This window comes from Oryctolagus cuniculus, chromosome 19 (assembly GCF_964237555.1).
Source record: "Oryctolagus cuniculus chromosome 19, mOryCun1.1, whole genome shotgun sequence".
NCBI lineage: Eukaryota > Metazoa > Chordata > Mammalia > Lagomorpha > Leporidae > Oryctolagus > Oryctolagus cuniculus.
This window is the reverse complement of record NC_091450.1, coordinates 16,554,291-16,577,659: the sequence shown is the minus strand read 5'-3', so window position 1 is coordinate 16,577,659 and position 23,369 is coordinate 16,554,291.

Below are 23,369 nucleotides of genomic sequence, written 5' to 3'. Positions count from 1 at the left end.
GGGTGTAGCGGCCATTTGGGGGGGGGGGGTGAACCAATGGAAGGAAGACCTTTCTCTCTGTCTCTCTCACTGTCTAACTCTGTAAAAAAAAAAAAAAAAAAAAACCCAAAACCAAAAACAAACAACAACAAAAAAACCAAACACTCTACTTTGGAACGTTGGTGTAACTTAACAGCTAAGCCAGAAACCACCCTCCCCCATGCATCTTTCATTTTATCCGCATATTAACTCTGTGACTTTGGATAGCTGACTTAACCTTGCTGTGCCGCCATTTTCTATCTGCACAAATGGAGACAATAATTATACCTACTCTCTAGTGTTGTCATGAGTGACTTCTATGTTGTTGGTGGCAACAACACCTAACTGAAAACCCTGCAAGCCACCTTTACCATTTTGCCTTCTCTACAGGAAGTGGGTTTGGATCGGAAGGGCGCAGGGAGTAGAATGCTCCCAGATGCTGTCCAAGGACAGCAAACGTGATTGGCCTAGCGTGGGTCACATGAGCACTTTTGGGCGGGTCTGAGTTCCTTGATTGACGGTTCCACCAGAGTGTTTAGAGCGCCGGTGGGGAAGCTGGCAGAGTGGGTGTGATTACTTGAAGAAGGGGAGTTTGAGATGTAGCCCAGAGGGCAGACGTTGTAAGCAAACCGCGCATGGGTGCTTCAGTTAATGTTTTATAGCATACTCTGCAGCTCCGTGTGCAGTGCGGCTGAGCTTAACATCTGCCCCAGGCATAATTGCAGGTGGTGATTCTAGGTTAAAAATCCCAATGGCAGGGAGCTAGATACATTTCTGTCGGTACAGAAACAGAAAAGATGCCCACGCACAGAAACAGAGTGCATTTTATGAAGAAATTAATTTACTAATTCTCTTTAAGTAGAGAATACTCAAATGTATTATTCAATTTGCTCATGTAGTTCAGACCTTAGAAAGACATCAAACCGTGTATCATCCATTTCCACCCCAGGCTTAAAGGTAAGCCCTTATTGGTTGCCTGTGAACCCTCCTGGCTCTTAAAATGTTAAAAACAAGTGAGTTTGCACATGTATGAGGGATTAGTCTGGGGTCCCCTTTCTAGGAGCTGTTAGGAACCCTGAGGAAGCCTGGAGAACTTAATAGGTGGGTCCCATCAGCCCAGTACCAGCTTTGGGAGTCTCCCACTGACTTAGGTCTTCTGTGGGGTGCCTGGGCCCCCAGTTCCTCACTCCCTGGCTTCATTTCCGTGGACGGGTCAAAGGCTTTCAGTGGCGTATTCCAGGTTATCAGAACTGGGAAATCCAGGGGTTTAGTTTAGTTCCTGATTTGTCCCAGTCCTCCAGGGCAGCAGTCAACAAACCACAGCTCAGGGGCCAAATCCTTTTCATTTTTTTTTAAATAAAGTTTTATTGGAACACAACCATATATATTTATTTACGTACTGTTGTGACTGGTTTGGCTTTACAGCACCTGAGTTGAATAGCTGAGACAGAAATGGTTACGGCTTTCAAAACCCAAACTTTAGAAAAGTTTACCAGGCTCTGCTCTTGGAGCTGAACAGGAAATGAAGACCTTGCCCTGGAAGTGCTTCCCAGTAGTTAGAGAAGAGCCCAGAAGTGTGGGGAGGCTGCCCCTGCCGGGAAGGAGCAGCTTTGAGAAGCCTGAGAGTCCTCCTGGCCACTTCCTCTCCCTCATTCAATTCAGCACCTACTGCTTTTGGGTTTTCCTCCGAAACATTGCTGGATTCTGTCCCTTTCTCTCCACCTCCAGCAGCATCTTTGCTTTGCGCCTTGCCTCGACCACCATCATCGCCTCTTCAACGGCCTCCTTCCTCCATCCCCCTGAAGCTGCTACGTTCGTTCTCCGCTGAGCAGCCAACTTGACCTTTGCCAAGTGCAGGTCTGATAAACCTTCAGTGGCTTCCCATTGCTCTTAGAATAGGGACCTAAGCCCTAGTCTGGCCTCTGCCTGCCTCCCTGGAACCTTCCTGTGCCTTGCTCACTGCACCCCTCTCTGCACTCTGCCACCATGGTGGTGCCTGGGCCGTTGCACATACTATTTTCTCTGCTTTATGTTCCCATCCTCTTTACTTTTTCAATGAGTCCTCATCTTCATTATCTTGACCATTGCTTCCTTAGGGAAATCTTCCTTAACCTTTCTCCCTGGATAAATGCCCTCATTCTAGAATACTGTGTGTGTGTGTGTGTGTGTGTGTGTGCCCACTCTGCCTTCTCTATGAGAGCTGATCACGGTGCGCCCTATATCTAGCATAGCAGACCCTCAATAAATATCCAGCAAACAGATCACGAGTGGGTCTGCTTCCATTCTGGCCCCCTCTGGGTGATGGGAGATACTCTGTTCTGCAGCTTGCTGAGGCTTTAGGTGCCAGAGTCTCAGCTTCATCCCTGGAGAACTGCATTCACCAGAGTGAGCTGGCAGATCCAGTGTAGGCTGGTGTTGATTGAATGCCACTGTGAGACGGCAGCTGCTGAATTCCTTCCACTCCGTGTCTCCAGCTCCAGACAGGCTGCACAGGACGTGGTTTTCTCTAGAGGGTGTCCAGACATCAGTCACAGCAGGAGGACTGGACGCTTGTCACAATTGCTCCCCCAGCTTCTCTGTGCCTGGTCTCTCTACAACCCAACCAGTGGAGATGTTAATGAGGAAAGGCAGACAGGTGTCATGATGCCACCCTGCTTCTCCCTACCCCCTCCACTCTCTATTAAGTATTCCATAAGATCCAGACACAGAATTTTATTTATTTATTTTTTCTGGACCTAAGCTGCCCCTTGACATAGCCAGCAATTGCTTTTTTTTAAAACCACGGAGGAAAACTAGGTCCTTTCATCCACTGATAAGGTGTCAGGTGACAGAGAGATCAGCATCCCAACACATAAATCTGCAACTAATCCTTAGGAATCAATATTTTTCATTAAGAAACTGTGAGAGTTGGGCCATTATGGGGAAAATCTGTTTAGGTTGACACCTTGATGAAGTTATTCAGTTCAGGGGCTTAAGTCATTGAAAGGTAATAAAGAGCACAGAGCAATCTCAGGGCTGGTTAGGGGAGAAAACGATGGGAGTATTGAGCTCCAGTTCAGTGAAAAATGACCTCCTGATTTATTGGGGAATGATGGGGTGTTGGCCCCTTGGGCAGCTGGGCCCGACACCATCAACATGGCCGCCTCTCATCCCTGTGCACTCACTGCTGTGTATAAGCTGTCTGGCAGTACAAAAACATTAGAAGAATTTTTTTAGGGATCTTGGGATATTTCCAATATTCTCAAAGTCCCCACCCTTACAGCATTCTTTCACATTTTGGGCTTTTTCCTGTACGTCATGGGACATAAGTGCACTGAAATACAGTGTTCTAAAGAGTTAACAACAAGATGGAGTTTACTTTTGTAAAGACTGCCTTTATGACCCATTGGATGTGGAAGGACCCAGTTCACTACTGGAAAAAATGAGGCCTGTTTGGAGCCAAGCATGGGTATCATCAGCGCGCAGAGGACAGCATCAAGTATTTCCTGTGGCTCCACTTGTCTGAAGACAATCACATGGGCTGGGTTCTCAGGACATTTCTTTGATCTCTTGCCCCTTTCTTTTTCTCCTTTCCTCTCCTTCCTCCTTCCCCTCCTTCAACTCTCCCCTCCCTTCCCCTCTTCCTCTTTTTAGAATTTCTGTCAGTGGGGCTGGCACTGTGGCTCAGCAGGTTAAAGCCCTGGCCTGCAGTGCCAGCATCCCATATGGCTACCGGTTTGAATCCTGGCTGCTCCACTTCTAATCCAGCTCCCTGCTAATGTGTCTGGGAAGGCAGCAGAGGATGGCTCAAGTGCTTAGGCCCCTGCACCTATGTGGGAGACCTGGAAGAAGCTCCTGCCTCCTGGCTGTGGCTTGGCTCAGTCCTGGTTGTTGTGGCCATATTGGGGAGTGAACCAGTGGATGGAAAATTTCTCTGTTTCTTCTCTCTCTTTCTCTCTCTCACTTTCAAATAAATAAAATAATTTTTTAAAAAAAATTTCTGCCTATGAGCCTGGGTCTAGCTTTCTGAAAGGCCCTGTAATCAGGCCAAATCATGTCCATTTTTGGTTTTGTCCTGTCCTGGTTAGTCTATGGTGGATGATGGGACATGGACAATAGAGACAAGTCTGTCTTGGGACTACTGATCCCCTTTCATGGCACAACTTCTGTGCATTTATAAATGCTGTCAGCTACACCGTATGAAAATTTCCCTTTGGTACTTTCTTCTAAGACCAAAGAAGTGCCAGCATCAAGATGATCTAGATTTAATGAAATAAGGTATGATTTCTGATTTGGTGCAGTTGTAAGATATCCTCTCTGGGAGGGAGACTGAGGAAGTATTAGAGAGATGAAGGGGACAGACAGAGAAAGGGAAAAGTCACACGGGCAGCCGGGTGAGATGGGTGTCTGGGGAAGGGAAACTAGAGGTGAGGAGTCCAGGAGAGGGTTGGAGTTACAGCAATTCAGTAGGAGTAGTAAGAAGAGGCAAAATTCAAGAAATAATGAAGTCAAATGGACAGGAGTTGATGACAATTTGGATTCGAGATCCATTCATGTTTTGGGTTTTTGCTACCTCCTTATCACCTAGAAAGAGTGGGAGGAAGAAGTTAAAATGTCCAATTTGGTGATTTCAGCTGGACAACAAGAGCTAAGGGAAGGGTGGAGGGCCTGAAGTTGAGAGAGAGAGGGAGAGGGAGAGAGAGGGAGAGGGAGAAGGAGAGGGAGGGAGGAGGGAGAGGGAAGGGGAGGGACAGGAGGAGGGGAGAGGGAGGGGGAGGGGGAGGGAGAGAAACTAGAAGGGAGCAAAGACATGGGAACCAATAATGGAGAAGGAGGAGTCCACTTACAATGCCCATTTGGCTTGGGCTAATTTTGCATCACGTATGGCCATACTCAGAGCAATCTTGGGTGTGTGAGAGCTGTGAAGGGAGGAATATGTGGAACTCAACATCCGGTGCTTCTCTTCTGTGGAGTTCCCCAGAGCTGTGCTCCCAGCTGTGTCATCCTCATGGAGCACAATGAGACGGGCACACCCTGGAGATCCTAGATGGAAGTGGAGCTTCTGAGCTGGTAAGCTTGGCTGTGCAGAGGAGGGTGAAGGCAGTTGCTAGAGGGGAGTATCACCTTCATTATTTTAAATTTTAGGAGACTCAAATTATTATTTTAAATTTGCCAAAACAGTAGCACCAAGGGGAAGGTGGTGGTGAAGAGGCATCTGTTGATAAACAGAAAGTGCAGAAAAGAAATGATGGGTCTAGAAAGGAAATTAAAAACAAACCAGGTTTGTGCAGGCAGGAGGAAAGGGGTGAGTGCCCACCCCTTCTTTTTAATGGAGTTGGTTTCCTGACACCGCACACCACTGGGATTCAGTGAGAGCCAGACCAGGGCAACAGTCCTGGGCCTGCCACTCTTCTGGATTACAGTCTGGCTGGCCTCCGTGACCTGTCAGTCTAGCTCTTAGTTCCTAGTCTTATAGCCTAACACTCATTCATTCATTTAGTCCTTAACAAACATCTGTTGAGCCCCTACTGTCTTCCAAAAAGTGTACTAGGCTCAAGTGGGTACAAAGCCATACAGTTCAACTCCTGTCTCCATGGAGCTTAGAGGTTTCTTTTGGGAGAAGCAGACAAGTGAGCAGGAAATCAGAGCACCATGTAATAGGGGCTTTTCTCTGAAAGTGCTAGGTTTCCGGCTCAGCCTTGGAGCCAAAAGCCTCCCTGGGGAAAGAGACATTTGAAAATAAAGGAGCATGGGATTTAGCCAAGGCAAGGAGTTGAAGGAAGAGTATTCTGGAAAGAGGGCACTTTTGTGAAAAGGCAGAGAGGGTAGAGATCAGGGCACATTAGAGAAATGAATTAAGTTCCAGGAGGCCAATTAACAGGAGAGGAATGGCAAGAGGTGAGACTCAGGCAGAATTTCTTGGCCTTGCGGCTGTTGGCATTTGGGGCTGGATTCATTCTTTGTTGTGGGGAGGCTGTCTGATACATTTAGCAGATACCCAGAGCTCCCAACCCCAGCTATGATTGCAAAACATGTCTTGAGGCATTGTCAAATGTCCCCTGAGGGACAAAACTGCCCCTCGTTGAGAACCACTGGATCAGAAAACCCAAGCAGTGATCTTGCCAGAAGGGGTCCTAGACATCACAATGTGTGTGGGCTTTATTCTGGAGACAAAGGGCAGCTGTTGACAGGGTAGACCTGGAGAGTTCATGTACAGATCTGCAATTTAGAAAGAGCACTTTGGATACAGTGAACCTAAGGCAGGAAAACTATTACAGAGGCTGTTGCTAAACTCCTGAGACAGAGAGTGGTGGCATGGAACAGCAGGGACAGTGGGAACAGACAGAAATGGGTGGAGTTGGACTCTCATTCTGGTGGTCTAGCTAGGTTTCTTTGGCCTACCCATTTTAATCTCTCTCCTTCCTACCTTGATTCTGGACACTAAACTACCATTTAGAAGAACTTACAATGGGTCAGGCCTGTGCTAAGAACATTGCATGTATCATGTCATGAACTATTCACACTAAACAAGGAAGGAATTATTAATACCCACATGTTATGTTAAGATGGAAGCATATATACAGAGGCTAAGTCACTAACCCAATTCATGCAGCAGGTGAAAGCTGGGGTTGGGAACTCAGCTCTACTTGACTTAAGGGCAGTCTCCTTCCTCCCATGCAGCCATGTGTCCTCAGCTTCAGCCCAGCACCCATCCCCAGTGACCTGAGATAGATAAAGAATTTAAGGGTATTTGAGTTAGGATCATGTTTGTTTTCGAGTGATGGAAACTCCAAATGAAAGTAGATTATGCAAGGTGGAAGTTTATTCTCTTCCTCTCAAAAAGAAGCCCAGAGACACTTGGTTTGCAGTTGGTGGTAGGCCTTTCTATCTTCATTCTATCTGACATTCTCAGCTGATGGCCACATGTCGTGATCCAAGATGCAGCTTCAACTGAGCCATCACATTTGCAAGGATCAGAAAGAACACCGTTTTTACCTGAAGTCATGCACAACACTTTGCTTACATCTTGTCAGCCAGAGATTAGTCAAATGATGATACACAGTAGCAAGATAATCTGAGAAATGGACTTTTCCCTCCCTAAGATGTCATGTGCCCAACTTGAATTGAGGGCTAAGATGGGGAGATGACACTGGGGGCAGCTAGAGGCCTCTGTCACTGGAATACTTAAAAGGATCTGGCCTTCATATATCTTTTTGGGAGGGTGATGATTTAACCCATAAAGGGAAACATTTGGGGGGAACAAAAGGAAGTACTAAAAATACTGAATAGCATGAGTTGATTAAGAGCAGGCGTGTGACAGTCCTAAAAGAACTGAAATGTAAAATCACTCTTATTAGAAGACTTTGCTTCCTGCATTAGAAACAAGACTTGGGGCAGATGTTTGGCCTAGTGGTTACTATGCCTGTGTCCCATCTTGGAGTGCCTGTGCAGATTCCAGCTCCTGATTCTAGCCTCCTGCTAGTGCAGACCCTGTAAGGCACAGGTGGTGGCTCAAGTAGTTAACTTCTTGCCCAATGTGGGAGACCTGGATTGAGTTTCCAGCTCCCAGCTTTGGCCTGACCCAGTTCTGGCTGTTATGGCATTTGAGGGAGTGAGCCAGTGGATCAGATATTCTCTCTCTCTCTCTCTCTCTCTCTCTGCCTCATAAATAACAATAATAATATGGCAAAGAAGACTGATCAAGGCCTTTCCTAATATAAACCTAAAAAAGACCCACCCCTATCCAAGGGGAATGTTTTTCAGAGGGCTTCAAAGGGTCATAGAAAATGCATATTACTTTTGGTTTTATTTTATCATGAACTTTTTGAAGCCCTCGGTATGTCTGTATGTCGTCTGGTGCTCAACATACACATGCCACCACTGATGGGCCCATTCACTGTGTGTCAGGAGTTTAACTCATCTGTTACTCATTTACCCCCATCCCTTTGAGGCCTAGGAGGCAGGTGCATCACCTCTTCTTGACAAGTTCAGTGAGACTTTGAGAGATTTCCTCAGTCACTCATCCAATAAATGGCAGAACATGGATTCCAGCAGGTATCTTGTGAATACTGAGCATTGCTTTTGTAACCACTGATATACATACTGCAACCCCTTCTCAGGTCACGCGCTTGTCCACTAAGTTGTCTTCTCTGCTGCTTGCCTACGTTTGGGTTTTCCATCCCTGATTCCAGGTGCTAGACCGCGTCATCATTTGGGAAACCCATTCAGACCTTCCAATTGATGTCCGTCGGTTGCCCAAAGCTTCCCCCTTGGATCCACATCCTCCATTCCCAGTCCAATCCCAGTCTACATCTTGATTTCCATTCATCGAGATATCCGTGGCCTTGGCCCACTACTGTGGTTTTTCCCATAGTCAAGAGGCATGAAGAGGAGACACAAAGAATGAACACAGACTCAGGGAAGTTTTCTGGTAGAGTGGGGGAAACTTGACGTTCTTCTACTGTTGGCCACCATGTTGTAGAAGGTTATGTGAGGTCCTAGGAATTGGCTGGAAGATTTGGAAGGGGTGGGGCTATCTGGGGGCCAGTGGTCTCAGGGCTTGTGTGTAGAACTGCACCAGTCCACAGTGTGGTGTCATTTCCTCCCCCAGGGCATGCCTACCCCATGGGAGGGGAAGGAGGAGAGGAGCTTCACTTTACCATTCAGCCTTATTCTGCCTGATGTTGTAGGTAGCCACTCACACGTCTCTTTCTCTGACTAGTCTGTTGGGGACATCAGACTCTGTGCCTCACTGAACCTTGTACCCCCAGGGTCGGACACAGAGCCTGGTACCTGGGAAGATGTTGAACAGACTGGAGTGTCTGATGACTGCCTCCTTGTAGCTGATGGTTTCCATTTGTTCAGTGCCTCTCCACCCTGTAAATGTGGGGGACCCTGCCCATGATGAATCCTCTACCCTCTCCCCTCCCCAAAATACTCACTTAAAAAGGAGGTAGTCTTTTAAACACTACCTGCATTTATTAATAGCCATTAATTCATTTAGTCACTTAAAACTGCATCATTCAATGAACCAACAAATGGCAACAAAATAACAGAGATAACATAAACAATTGCACTTGCTCCTTGCTTAGCTAGACCTCAGTGTTAAGCTGTACATCCACCTTTGACGGGGTAGTCATTCACTGGAAGTCGCTCTTAGGGTCTTCCTCCAGAGGGCAGCATGGAGTAGTGGTTAAGCCCATGGATTTAGGAATCAGATTTTCTGGCCTCAAGAACCTGTCACTGCCACCTGCCAGTGGAGTGACCTGGGCAAGTTAAAATCTGTTTCCTGATTAATACAACGGGGAGAATGATAACGACCGATCTCACGGGGCCTCATGAGATCTTTCGCAGAGTTTGGAATATCGCTGATGCTTTCCCTAATATTTTCTGTTCCCTCTGCGGGGGACTTGAAAATGCCTCGCTCCTCCAACCCAGGAGCTTCTCCGGGCAGAGCATGGAGCTCCCGGCCACGCAGGCCCCTGCAGGGAGGGAGGGGATCGCGTCTTAGCTTTGCTCCCCAAGACCTACAAAAGCAGCAGCAAGCGTTGGAGTGAAAGCAGCGCCTGCCTGCGGCTCGCTGGGGCTGTACGTATTGATTAGCGTCACAGGGGTGGGACTAGGGGGATGGTTCCAGAAACACTCACTTTGATTCCTCAAACCAGCCCCTTATGGGTCCTGCTAGGAGACGAATGGGCAGTTGATTCTGATGAATAAACGCTCCACGGCCGCCCCAGGAACTGACCATGCTGGGCAGGTGGCTGGGGCGGGAGCCGCGCTCCGTCGCGGCCTTGGGAGGCACCCATCAATAATAGATGGGCTCCAGCCCGGGGAGAGGGAAGCATTTCTGCCGCAGGTATGAATTATGGATGCCGTTTAGGGTAATGCGGGCCTATCTCAAAGGTTCCGCTCGGTTTATGTGCTAGTAAAAGCCGGCAATTTGCTTGTGTTCCAGCTATAATTTGCGCTACATTAAGGGACCCTCCTTTCCATAATGGATGTGCGGTCGCACGCAGGCGCAGTCGGGCCTCTGAGTCCAGGCCAGCAGCTCAGCACAGCCAGGCGTGGTCCCCCCGCAGCCAATCGCTGGGCCCCAGACCCTTTGCTGCAGAGGCAGATGGAAGCCTTCGCTCTTTCCCAAAGTCCAGGAAGGAAACTGCACTAAAACCCTAAGCCTTTCCGTGACTTGCACATCGAATGCGCTAGATGGGTGTCCCGAGAAAGGCATACAAGCCAACCTGCAGGCTGATCATCTGGAGAGAGACTCCCCGCAGTCTTGCCAGAGAAGCTGTAGAGGGGCTGCCTTCCTGGGTTTGAGTTTTGACTGGCAGCCTCTGCAGATGGCCCAGCCTCCCTGTGCCTATGGCAGCCCTAGGGCCCACCCTGCAATGCTGGCATTCTGTGTAAGCACAGGGTCCAGCCCCTGATGCTCTACTTCCAATCCAACAGCCTGCTAATGCTCCTGGGAAAGTAACAGCCGACAGCCCTGGAGCATTGGACCTCTGCCAACCACGTGGGAGACCTGCTGGAGCTCTGGGTTCCTGGCTTCAGCCTTGCCTAGCCCCAGCCGTTGCAGCCTTTTGGGGAGAGATCTCTTTTTCCTTCTCTCTCTTTCAAATAAACAAATAGAAAAATCTTTGAAAATGCCATTTTTAATTTATTGGAGAAGGCAGGAATGAGGGGGAGAGAGAGAGGAGATATTTCCCATTTTCTTGGTTTACTCCCTACATAATCACAATGCCTTTCAAATAAATAACATAAATCTTTTTTTTTTTAATGGCAGTCACAGTACTGGCTGGTTCTGTGCTGAATCCAAGAAAGCTCATGAAATTATTGAATGAACAGGAGTTTCATGAATTGATAGCTAAATACAACTCTTATTAAAAATTAAGCTTCAGAAACTCTATCGAAGGCAATAAATACTAAAAAATCAGCAACTTCTATTTTCCTCTTGAGGTTGTTTATGTCTATTGGGACTATTTATAGCTATTTATGGGCATGGTGGCAATGACACATAATGTGCTTCTTGCTGGAACCTATAATGTGCAGCTCTTCCTAACACTGAGATCCATGATGTCATACTGGCAGCTTGCAATTGGCCATAGTGGGAGGTGTTTACACCAGGGACATTGACAAATTCCCATGAAGAGCTGCTGATTGTTAAACTTTTAAGAGTATACCACTAGTACTGCCCTAGTGAAGTTGTTTGGGGTATTCAGTTGTTACTATGTTTATAAATTGCACTATCTAAAATTGCTGTTATGGTTTTCATAGTTTTTACAATTTTCTAGCACAGATCAAATGGTTACTGTGTTTGAGTGGAGCCTCTAAGGAACCCACAGCCCCCTTTTTCCCTTCCTTTCCCTTGGAATCATCCCTTGGAAGATTATTAACTCTCTCTTAGGGCAAACCAGAGTTTTGGGAAAAAAAAAGCATGTTTAGATTTGCATATTCTGTTAATTTTTCAATGGACTTTCCATTAGTATGGGCAAATATATTGGTAAGCTGACTTTGGTGAACAAGTGGACTCTGGGTCTATTTTGTACTAATTTGAGCAAGTTGTTTCACATCCACACATTTTTATTTCCTTGGTTGTAAAAAGGTGATAATAACGGCTGCCTCATGGGTTTGGGTTGTAAAGTAGATGTGAGAGCTTTCCAGAGAGTAGAATCTCTGGAATTGACTGCCTGGTGCTATGGTTTGGAATTGGTTTTCCCCCTAAAGGTCCCTAAAGGTTCATGTGTTGGAAGCTTGGTCCCCAGTGTGGCTGTGTTAAGAGGTGGTTGTACCTTTAAGAGGTGGAGCCTAGAGGAGATCACTAGGTTGTTGGAGAAAGTTCTCTAAGAAGGGATTGAGGTAGCTTTCTTGGCACCCTGGACTGTCTCTGCTTCTCTGTCTCTTGATCTCTTCTTCTGGCACCTGTGCCTGCCATAGCACTTTCCACCATGATGTCCTCACCAGAGCCTATCCTAGGGTCAGGACTTTGAACCCACGGAACCATTTCCTAAAGAAACATGTTTTCTTCAAAAGTACCCGGCTCTAGGTATTTTGTTATGGTAACAGGCAACAGACCAACACACCTGGGTTCAAACCCTGCTTCTACCACTTGCTGACCTCATGGCCTTGGGAAAGATGCGTATTTCTACAAGCAGTCTTCAAAGTATTCATAGAAAATGTGTATTATTAAAATACATCAAATCAGATTTTTAAAAAAAATTTATTTATTTTATTTGAAAAGAGTTACAGAGAGAGAGAAGGAGAGGCAGAGACAGAGAGAGAAAGGTCTTCCATCTGCTGGTTCACTCCTCAATTGGCCACATGGCTGGAGTTGCGCTGATCTGAAGCCAGGAGCTAGGAGCCTCTTCCGGGTCTCTCACACAGGTGCAGGGGCCCAAGGACTTGGGCCATCTTCTACTGCTTTCCCAGGTCACAGCAGAGAGCTGGATCAGAAGTGGAGCAGCTGGATCTCGAACTGGCACCCAAATGGGATGCCAGCACTGCAGGTGGTGGCTTTACTCGCTACACCACAGTGTCAGCCCCATTAAATCAGATTTTTTGCACCAAAATGAACTTATCTTTTAATTCCATTTTCCACGAACTTTTGGAAGTACTGTCACACAAACGTTAGTTTCCTCTTCTGTAAAATTGAGATAATAACACTTCCATGTCTTGACTATCGTGAGATGAGAGGGGAGAATGTCCTGAAGAAGTTTAGCACTTGGCTTGGGTGTAGTAGATGTTTAATAAATTCCAACAGAGACTGTAGCTACTCTCTGGCAATCATACCCTCTCACCACCTTTGATAACTGGGATGGGCTAGGCTGACTTGAATGTTGCATGGCTGGCTCCTTCTCTCGTGCATGTGTCTTCCCCCTAACTCTGTACCTGCACTTTGCTGAAGGGGCTACAATCTTCCCACACCAAGGAAAAGTCAGTTCTCTTGGAGAGAGCATAATCAAGTGGTGCAGCTCTGCTCAGACCTGCAAACAAACCACCCAGAGCTGGTGAGGATTCAACAGATAACGGAGGTGGACCAGGGCCATTCCTTAGGTATTTAATCTGGCAGAACAGCCTGTGGGAGAATGAGTTGTGTCTTATTTTCTCAGCGGGAGGTTTATCAGAAAAGGATGAGTTGTTCTCTCTCTTCTCTTGCTCAGGAGGGTAAATGGGTCTTTGTGTCCTTAAGGTTGGAGTTTGTACTTGCTGTGGGGAACAGAGAACAGATGTGTCCTTAGGCAATCAAGTGTCAGGAAAGATTTGCTTAAAAACAGTGCTTGCAGAGTTGGCTCTGAAGAGCCAGGCACCATGGACAGGGCCCAAGGACTCACAGGAGGATAACCCCAGGGCTAGGGTCTGAGGGATGGGTAGTCTATGGTCCCCTTACCCTAGCTACCTTCAAGAAGGAAACAGAACAGATGGAGCTGTTGGATACTCAAGGTGAGTCTAGTCACTGAATATGACTTTCCAAGCCCACAGGAAAAGGCAGCAGTCATTGAGGTGGAGTGGAAGGAATCCTGATAAATGATTGAAAACTCCGTGCTAGCCCTGTTCTCTTGGCAGTGAGGTGGAACTGAAGTGGATTGTGTCTGGTGTAGACAAAGAAACTCACCTCTCAGCCTAATGGCAGTTCATATGCTGATACTTCAAAAAGTTCATGGGAAATTAGAATTGAAAGAAGAGTTTATTTTAGTGCAAACATTTTGAAAGCCATGCACTTTCTATTTTCATAATACATATTTTCCATGAGCTGTTTAAAAATCCCAGGTATGCATGGATTTCAGAAATTTCTGCCCCCAAAGAAGCTGATCTGCTTCCATGAAGTTTTTGAAGTATTTTTGCATTTGTGACACATGAATCACTGTTCCCTTTGTTCTTCCGTGTCTCACATTCAATCACACATCTGGGCCCTACTGAAGATTAGGGCTGGAGCTCCAGAACCAGATAGACCCGAGTTCAAATCCCCCATCCACCTGCTTCGCTGTGTGGATCTTGGGTAAATTCCTTAACCTCCACAAATCTCAGATAAGCGATCTATAGGATAGGGGATTAAAACGTGGTGTTGTTTGTGAAAATGAAATGACTCATAACCTTGTGCCTCCCACGTGACAAGTACTAATTGCAGTCTGGATTGTTGTGTGCTCTCTGACTCACTAGGATTAAATAAATCCCACTAAACAACAGAAGATATACAGCTGAGTAAGGCCATATGTCTCCTCTGAGGTCAAGAATTGACTCCTAAACCTGACACCTGGCCCTCCTGCTTGGAAGCCAGGAGGGAATGTTTTGTTCCTAGTACCTCTCAGAGCCAAGGTTCCACCAGCCTGAATGTTTCATGTTCCCAAATATAGCCGGAACTTTCTGAGAATTTTGCTGGATCAGGGCTTTTGCCAAAGCAACTTTGGTTGGCCTTGGCGCCCTCTCCTGATTGTCCTGTTCCGTGAACCCATTGTCTCTGCTCACTCTGTGGGTTTCCAGGGGAATATTCCAGAACTACTTAAAATTTAAGAGGAGAGGAGGATGGGATGCCGACCTCTGGCAAAATACAGACATCAGAAAGATGCAGTCTAGTTTAACCAGAGTTGCCAGTGAATCTGATGGGGCTATTTATTTTTTTTAATCTAAGTACTATATTTACATATTGAGTTATTTTTAGAGCCAATTTTCTGACTATGAAAGCATTATGTAGCAATTATGGAAGATGCAGAAGTCAGAGATTTTACCCTTTTGTTTGTTTGTTTGAAGGCAAGCAGTTTCATAAAAACCCAATTCCCCAAATCCCACTGGATTTTGAAAACAATTAGCATCTTATAGAAATTATAGCTTTGCCAATTAATTAATCAGTAAATCAATTAACCGGAAAGTCTTTATTGAGTGCCTTTTGTGGGCTAAAGCAGGCCTTGGGATTGTGGCAAGCTAAGAAAATCAAAAGCTCTGAACTCATCAATGCTGTATAGTCCCAGAGGGGAAACTGATCTTATGGCAATGCAATTAGTGATCAAGCATTTGGTCCTTAGGGATGGCAGGAGTTGGGGCAGATCATAAAATGTAGCGTGAACAGGGAGACAAATGAGCCCTAAGGCAACAGGAATGGCTTGTTGAAAAAATCCCAAGGGAAAATGTCCTGTTTTTTCCACCCCAAGTGAGTATATCTATCTACCTTCCACCCACCTACTGTCTATCCATCCAGGTAAAAATCTTTAATATGCTTAAAAAAATCCATCCTTTGGGACTGGCTTATTTCACTCAGCATGATGTGTTCCAGATTCCTCCATTTTGTTGCAAATGACTGGATTTCGTTGTTTCTTACTGCAGTATAGTATTCTAAAGAGTACATATCCCATAATTTCTTTATCCAGTCTACCGTTGATGGGCATTTAGGTTGGTTCCAGGTCTTAGCTATTGTGAATTGTGCTGCAATAAACATTAGGCTGCAGACCGCTTTTTTGTTTGCCAATTTAAATTCCTTTGGGTAAATTCCAAGGAGTGGGATGGCTGGGTCGAACGGTAGGGTTATCTTCAGGTTTCTGAGGAATCTCCAGACTGATTTCCATAGTTGCTTGACCAGTTTGCATTCCCACCAACAGTGGGTTAGTGTCCCTTTTTCCCCACATCCTCGCCAGCATCTGTTGTTGGTAGATTTCTGAATGTGAGCCATTCTAACCGGGGACAAATACCATATGTTCTCCCTGATCGGTGACAACTGACTGAACACCAAAAAGGAAACTTGTTGAAGTGAAAGGGACACTATGGGAAACGGTGACTTGATCAGCATAGCCCTGACTGTTAATGAACAACTTAATACATTATCCCTCTTAGTAGTTTTTTTGTCTGTTCTACTTAATATGACTGATTTAATTCTGTAATTAATACACAGATATTCTTAAGTGTTGAAATTTAACTGAAATGTGATCCCTGTTAAACATAAGAGTGGGAATAAGAGAGGGAAGAGATATATAATTTGGGACATGCTCAAGCTGACTTGCCCCAAATGGTAGAGTTAGAAACATACCAGGGGATTCCAATTTAATCCCATCAAGGTGGCATGTACGAATGCCATCTCACTAGTCCAAGTGATCAATTTCAGTTCGCAATTGATCATAATGAAAGGACTAAGAGTCAAAGGGAGCACATAAGCAAGTCTAGTATCTGCTAACACCAACCGATAGAATAAATAAAGGGGAGAGTGATCCAACATGGGAAGTGAGATACTCAGCAGACTCATAGAATGGCAGATGCCCTAAATAGCACTCTGGCCTCAGAATCAGCCCTAAAGGCACTCGGATCTGGCTGAAAAGCCCATGAGAGTATTTCAGGCATGGAAAGCCAAGACACTCTGGCAAAAGATCTCTGTGAGTGAGATCTCAGTGGAAAGAACAGGTCTTCAAAGAAGGAGGTACCTTTCTCTGAAGGGAGGAGAGAACCTCCACTTTGACTATGACCTTGTCTAAACAAGATAAGAGTCGGAGAACTCAAGGGGCTTCCATAGCCTTGGAAACTCATGACTGGAGCATAGGGAGATTACTGATGCCATAGACAGGAGTGTCAATTGGTAAAGTCAACAACAGGAGTCACTGTGCACTTACTCCTCATGTAGGATCTCTGTCCTTAATGTGCTGTGCATTGAGATTTAATGCTATAATGAGTACTCAAATAATATATTTCACTTTGTGTTTCTATGGGGGTGCAAACTGTTGAAATCTTTACTTAATGCATACTAAACTGATCCTCTGTAAAAAAAAAAAAAAAAAAAAAAAAAAAAAGAAAAGAAAAGAAACTATCAACTCCCAACTTGACTCTCACTGGGATTAAACATGACAATAGGTCTGATCTGATTTCATCATCATTAAAAAAAATCATCTATTATTTTTCACTTTATGTTTCTGTGTGGGAGCAAACTGTTGAAAGCCTTACTTAATGTATACTAAGCTGATCTTCTGTATATTAAGATAATCGAAAATGAATCTTGATGTGAATGGAAGGGGAGAGGGAGTGGGAGGGGGGAGGGTTGTGGGTGGGAGGGACGGTATGGGGGGGAAGCCATAGTAATCCATTATTCGTACTTTGGAAACGTATATTCATTAAATAAAAGTTAAAAAAAAAAAAAAAAAAAAACTCCAAAAAAAAAAAAAAAAAAAATCCATCCTTTTTAAAGTATAATTGACATTTGATGAAGGGCACATATTTAAAGTGTATGATTTGATAAGTTTTGACATACGTCTCCATCAGTGAAACCATCGCCCCAGTCAAGGTAATGGACGTGTCCATCACTCTCAAAATTTCCTCACACCCCGGGGTAATCCTCACCCACCTCCCCTGACAATGACTGATCTGCCTTATGTCAGCATAAATTAGTTTGCATGTCCTACAATTTTATACATATTGGACAATACAATTTGATTTCCTTCACTCAGCATAATTATTGTGAGATTTATCCACACTGAAGCATGTCTCAACATTTCGTTCTTCCTTACAGCTGAGTAGTGTTCCATCGTGTGGATCACCACAGTTAGTTTCATTCACCTGTTGATGGACATTTGGACTGTTCACAGCTTCTAGTTATTAAAAATTAAAGTTGCGGGGCCGGTGCTGTGGCCTGGCAGGTAAGGCCACCGTCTACAGTGCCAGCATCCCATGTGGACACTGGTTCAAGTCCCAGCTGCTCCACTTCCGATCCAGCTCTCTGCTATGGCCTGGGAAAGCAGTAGAAGATGGCCCAAGTGGTTGGGCATCTGCACCCAAGTGGGACACCCGGAGGAGGCTCCTGGCTCCTGGCTTCGGATCAGCATAGCTCCGGCCATTGCAGTCAACTGGGGAGTGAACCAGCAGATGGAAAACCTCTCTCTTTCTCTCTGCCTCTCTTTCTCCCTCTGTGTAACTCTGACTTTCAAATAAATAAATAAATCTTCAAAAATAAAAATAAAAACAAAGTTGCTATGAACATTTATGTGCAAAGTTTTGTATGGACATACGCTTTCATTTGTTCTCGGGCAGATACCTGGGAGTAGGTTGTCTGGGTCACATGCTGGTACATGTTTAACTTTTTGATAAACTTTTTTATTTTTTTTTTTTATTTTTATTTTTATTTTATTTTATTTTTTTTTATTTTTTGACAGGCAGAGTGGACAGTGAGAGAGAGAGACAGAGAGAAAGGTCTTCCTTTGCCGTTGGTTCACCCTCCAATGGCCGCCGCGGCTGACGCGCTGCGGCCGGCGCACCGCGCTGATCCGATGGCAGGAGCCAGGAGCCAGGTGCTTTTCCTGGTCTCCCATGGGGTGCAGGGCCCAAGCACCTGGGCCATCCTCCACTGCACTCCCGGGCCACAGCAGAGGGCTGGCCTGGAAGAGGGGCAACCGGGACAGAATCCGGCGCCCCGACCGGGACTAGAACCCGGTGTGCCGGCGCCGCTAGGCGGAGGATTAGCCTAGTGAGCCGCGGCGCCGGCCTTGATAAACTTTTTGCAAAGTGATTGTGCTATGTTGCATTCCCACCAGCAGTATATGAGCATTTTGTTCTTGCTGTTCATCCTTGCCAACACTTGGTATGGTCAGATTTTAAAACTCTTACCATCTTAATAAGTGTAATAATAATAATATATGATTTTGTTGTTGTTATTAAAAATTTTATTAGAGAAGCCGAGATAGATCCCATCTATTTGTTCACTGCTTAAATGTCTGCAATGGCTGGGACTGGGCCAGAGCAGTAGCCAGGATCTGGGGACATAATTTAGATCTACAATGAAGGTGGCAGGAACCCAGTTCTATGAGACTTCATGGCTGCTCCCCAGGATCTGCACTGACCAGTATCCTGAGCTGGGAATAGTATCCAGACACTCTGATAAAGGATGTGGGTGTCCTAGCTACAAGGCCAAATGCTCTCTCCATGGTACATGATTTAGATTCAGACTAGTGACTGAGCTTTTAGTAAGTGCTTACTTCCTATCTGTGTACATACCTTTGGTGAAGTGTCCAAATCATTTGACCTTTTTTTTTTTTATTGGCCTGTCTTCTTCTCACTGAGTCTTGAGAATTCTTTATATATTCAGGTTACACACTCTTTATCATTACATGATTCTTTAAGTTTGTGGCTTGTCTTATATTCTCTTAATGCGTCTTTTGAAAAGCAGACACTTTTTAAATATTTGGATGCAGTCCAATTTATCAGTGTTTTCCTTTTTGGGTCTTGGATCATACTTTTGCTAATAAATCTAAAAAATCTTTACCTAGATCAATGTTACAAAGACATTCTCCTGTGTTCTAAATGTTTTATAATTTCAAGTTTTGTAGTTAATGTATGATTCATGTTATGTTAATTTTTACATATTATGTGAGGCATGAATAGAAGTTCATTTTTTTTGCCTATGGGTATCTAATTGTTTCAGTGTCATTTCTGAAGGAGCTATCATTTCTCCATTGAGCTGCTTTTGCACCATTGTTAAAAAATTATTGTCTACACATATGTGGGTCTATTTATGCATTTTTTATTCTGTTTCATTGATCTACCTTTATGCCATTTTTATCTTGATTGCTGTAATGTTATAATAAATCTTGAAATCAGATAGTTTTATTTTTTTAAGATTATTTATTTATTTGAAAGTCAAAGTTACAGAGAGAGGGAAGGAAAGATAGGGAGGAGAGAGAGTGAGAGGGAGAGGGAGATATATTTTCCATCCACTGGTTCACTCCCCAGATGGTTGCAATGGCCAGGGCTGGGCCAGGCTGAAGCCAAGAGCCAGGATCTTCTTCCAGGTCTCCCATGTGGGTAGAAGGGGCCCAAATACTTTGGGCCATCTTCCTCTGTTTTCCCCAGGCCATTAGCAGGGATCTGGATTGGAAGTAGAGTAGCTGGGACTCCAACAGGTGCTCATACAGGATGCCAGCACTGCAGGTGGCAGCTTTACCTGCTATACCACAGTGTTGGCCCCCTCAGGTAGTTTCAGTATTAGAGTTTTGTTCTTTTTTTTTTTTTTCTTTTACAAAGATGTCTTGACTCTTCTATGTTCTTTGCCCTTTCCTGTATATTTTAGACTCTGTCAATTCCTATTTTGATTACATTGACTTAAAAGATCAAATTGAGGGGAATTTACATTATCTTAACAATGCCAAATCTGCATGAGTCCAGGAACACAGTTCATCATTTCACTTCCATGATCTCTTTGACTTATTGTAGCTTTATTTTGTAATTTTTAGTGTGTAAGTTCTTCAAATCTATTGTCAGGTCTAGCCCTAAGATTTAATATTTCTGATGTTATTGTAAACGGTATTGTTTTAATAACTTAAATTTATGATTTTTCATTGAGCTGATTTTTGTGTCCTGAGATTGTATCCTGCAACCTTGCTAAGCTCACGTACTGGCCCTGATAGCATTTTTGTTCATTCTATTATATATTATTCATACATCTATGAAGATGTCATGTCATTTGTGAGCAAAGAGAAGAGGGTTTTACTTCTTTCTTTCCTCTATGAATGTCCTTACTGTTTTTTTTTTTTTTTTCCGCTATGAAACTGGCTGGAACCTTTAGTGCAACATTGAATAGAAGTTATAATAGTGAATACCCTTGTTTTGTTTCTTATCTTTGGAGAAAAGCATTCTTTCATCATCATGTTCACCATATAGTATTTGTATGCTCTTTTTAAAGATTTGTTTATTTTGAAAGGCAGAGTTACAGAGAGATAGAGAGATTGATTGTCCATCTGAGAGTCTACTCCCCAAAGGGACACAATGGCTAGGACTGGGCCAGGAGAATCCAGGAAACTGGCACTCCATCTGGGTCTCCCACATGGGTAGCAGGGACCCAAGTACCTGGACCATCTTCCTCTGTTCTCCTAGGAGTTTTTGTAGGGAGCTGGATCAGAAGTGGAACAGCTGGGACTTAAAATAGCTCCTATATAGGATGTGGGTGTTGCAGGCTGTGGCTTAACCCAAGCCACAATGCCAACTTCATGTAGATGCTCTTTGTCAGGTTGAAAAAAATTCCTTCTAGTCTTACATTGCTGAGATTTTTTAATTAAAAAAATGAATATTGTTGGATTTTTACAATAGAGATGATCACATATTTTTTCTTTTCTTTTTAGTTTGCTAATATGGTAAACTATGTGATTTATTTTTAGGTGTTTAGTTAACCTTGCATTCCTGGGATAAGCCCTCTTGGTCACAAAGCGGGAATAGTTTTTTGATAATGTGCATTTTCCATAAGCCTTTTGAAGACCCCCTCATATACATGGACTTCAAAAAGTTTTGAATAAAATAAACTTTTCTTTAGACTGCATTTTCTATGACCTTCTTGAAGTATCCTTGTATGTGAGCTTGGGGATGTTTCCAAACATCTGTCTGTAAAAGATGTGTGTGTGCCAGGACATGGTTGGACGGATTAGATGAGATGATGTGTGTATTCCATACATTTTACTTGCTGTAATTGTTATCAGGAGCCGATGTCTCCTGGGGAAGACTGAGCTGAAGTGGGATGGAAAAGGGCCCAGGGGCAAGGTATAAAGTGTTTTCCCTTCCAGATGTGATCCTGGTCCTTTGCTCTCTCACACCCAAAGCTCACTTAACTTCTCCGAGCCTTGTTCCTCACCTATAAAGAAGGAATTTTAATACTAGCAAATATGTGTTGGCCAGACACTGTTTAAGTACCATCCATGGATGAAGGGGCTTCAAAACATTTGTGGAAAATAGGATTAAAAGATACATTTATTTTGGTGCAAAATTAATTGAAAGCTATGCATAGAAGTCTAGTCAAAAGTTCATGGAAAATGCATATTAATGAAAAACCTATGCATGAACATCAAAATTCCTTGCATTACAATAATGGGATCTTTTCATTCCATTTTCCAAGAACTTTTGGAAGAACCATCATATTCACTTACTTCATCCTCAGATCGTCTTACAAGGTGAAACTGTTACAATCCCCAATTTCACTGACGGGACACCGAAGCAGAGCATGGTTAGGAATTGACTTGAAGTCACACAGAGAGGAAGTAACAACGGGGAAATGAATTCAAGCTGTCTCCTTCCAGTGTCTACTTCCTTACCCACTGCCCTGTACTTACCTTATAGTTGTGTTGTCCTAGGGCTTTTGTTTCTGTTTTTGGTGAAGATTCAACAACATAACCCAGGACACATGGCAGGTGTCGATAAGTGTCCCTTTACTTTCCATACCTTCTACAAAACTCTGGAAGCAATAGCACACAGTTATTTTGTTTTCTCTCAACTTCCATCCCCAGGCCAACCAAATCCAGGGTTGACTCCAATTAAAAGGAATTGTTTGAGCAGAGAGGATAAGCTCCAACCCCAGATGAACTCTGACTCCCAGAGGTAGAGGACAATGCCAAGTTCTCCTGGCTCCTTGCTACTCGCAGTGTGGTCTTTGGACCAGCAGTGTTGTAGCATCTGGGAGCTTGTTAAAACTGTGGCATCTCTAGCTCCGTTGTGATCTGCTCAGTCAGAATCTGTCTTTTAACAAGACCCCAGGTGATTCATGTGCCCATTAAAGTGTAAGAATCACTGCCCTAAATCAATACTTGTTCTGCTCGATTTTTCTAAGTGGTGTCTCAGTTGTTGAGGCAAGGGGCGTTCACCAAGGCATCCTCTCACAGATGGGATGTTTATGTTGAGTATGCTTTCATCTCCCAGTGCAGGAGAGGCAACATTCAAAGCCTCAGTAGGAACAGTAAAATGGGGTGCACCTGCTGTCTAGAGGGGGCAGCTGGAGCAGACATTGAGCTTAGCAGTTAAAGATATTCATGTCCCTAGCTCTGGCTCCTGTTTGTAGCTTCCCTCCAATGCAGACCCTGGGCAGCAGTGGTTATGCCTCACATAATTGGGTTCCTGCCACCCACATGAGAGACCTGGATGTCATCCTGGCTCCTGGCTCCAATCCTGGAGCAGCTTTGGTCTTTGTAGGCATTTGAGAAGTAAACCAGCAAATGAAAGCTCTCTGTCTGTCTCTGTCTCAGTTTTCTTTCTGTCTCTGTGCCTCTCTACTAATAAATAGTGTGATGTTTTGGTGTAAAATATTTTCATAATATTTGGAAACTGCCAATTATGAAAAAGTGATACAAAGATTCGAAATTGTTCTACCCCCAAATAAACATACTTTTAGTGATCATGGTATCGCCCCTGCCAGGTAAGTATAATAAATACACTTTTAGTTAAACTTTTCTATGAACTTTTTTTTTAAAAAAAGATTTATTTATTTGAAAGGCAGAGTTACAGAAAGAGAGGGATAGACAGAGAGATCTTTTCCATCTGTTAGTTCACTCCCCAAGTAGCTAGGGCCCAGGCCAAGCCAAAGCCAGGAGCCAGGAGCTTCTTCTGAGTCTCCCATGTGGGTCAGGGGCACAAGCACTTGGGCCATGTTCTGCTGTTTTCCC